This window comes from Neopelma chrysocephalum, unplaced genomic scaffold (genome assembly GCF_003984885.1).
Source record: "Neopelma chrysocephalum unplaced genomic scaffold, ASM398488v2 Primary Assembly neopelma1_89098, whole genome shotgun sequence".
Classification (NCBI taxonomy): domain Eukaryota; kingdom Metazoa; phylum Chordata; class Aves; order Passeriformes; family Pipridae; genus Neopelma; species Neopelma chrysocephalum.
Genome location: NW_020918122.1, coordinates 1 through 1,130, shown reverse-complemented (window position 1 = coordinate 1,130; position 1,130 = coordinate 1). Strand labels below are relative to the sequence as shown.

At 73.4% G+C, this 1,130-nt stretch overlaps 1 long non-coding RNA gene across 1 annotated transcript; it reads left to right on the top strand.

The window, feature by feature from the left end:
* LOC113979797 lies at positions 1–1,130 on the top strand. The gene is made up of 3 exons (XR_003537987.1): positions 1–112; positions 926–1,014; positions 1,090–1,130. It is a non-coding gene; the product is annotated as an uncharacterized LOC113979797 (long non-coding RNA).

Below are 1,130 nucleotides of genomic sequence, written 5' to 3'. Positions count from 1 at the left end.
CCCGATCCCCCCCGATCCCGATCCTGATCCCCGTCCCCTTCCCCCGTCCCGGCCGCACCATGGACTGTTACACGGCCAACTGGTACCCGCTGGGCGAGGAGGCCTTTTACCGGTGAGAGACGGCGGGGGCAGCGCTGCCCGAACCGGGGCCGCTCGGAAGCCCCGGGGCTGGGTGGGAGCGGGGTCCCGGCGTGGCCGTGGGTGCTCGGGCGGGCTGGGAGGGGGGTCCCAGGGATGCTCGGGGGTCCCGGCGGTGTTGGGAGCCGTTCCGGGGCTGGGGGGGGCGGTCCCGGAGGGGGGATGCGGGGGGGGTCTGGGGGGGTCCCGGAGATGTGGGGGGGAGTCCTGGGATGGGGAGGGGGATCCCCGAGGTGTCTGGAGGGTCTCGCGGCTGCTCGGAAGGGTCTCGGCATGGCCGTGGGTTTTGAGACCAGCTGGGAGGGCGGTGCTGGGGGTGGTTGGGGGGTCCCGGGGCGGATGGGATGGGATGGGATGGGATGGGATGGGATGGGGTGTCCGGGGGATCTCGGGGGTGCTCAGGCGGTCCCAGGGCAGGGGTCTCGGGGCTGGGAGGGGGGTCTCGGGGCTGGGAGGGTGGTTCGGGGCGTCCCGGGGTTGGCTGGGGGGGTCCCACGGTGACCGTGGGTCTCCCGGATGGTCTGGGGGGGGTCCCAGGGCTGAGTGGGGGGTCCTGTGGTGGCTCTGGGTCCCGGGGCTGACTGGGGGTGTCCCGGGGGTCGCTGGGGGTCCTGTGTCCAGCTGGGGGATCCCAGGGTGTCCGTGGGTCTTGGGGCTGATCTGGGAGCTCCCGGGGCCCGTCGGGGGTCCCGGGGCTGGCTGGGGGGTGGGCACCGTCCCTGGCCCCCCCATCCCTCCTCCTGTCCATCCATCCCTCTCTCCATCCCTGTGTCCGGGTGTCCCGCAGGAAGCTGGAGCTGTACTCCATGGAATGGGGGCTGCGGGAGGACCTGCGGGACTGTGTGGTGGCCGCTGCCCCGTACGGGGGGCCCATAGGTGGGTGCAGCCCCCCCCCGGACCCCCGAATTTTTCCCCCCCCAGCTTTGCTGACGGACTGTCCCCCCCCCCCAGCCCTGCTGAGGAATTCCCGCAGGGACAAGGCCCCCAGCTCC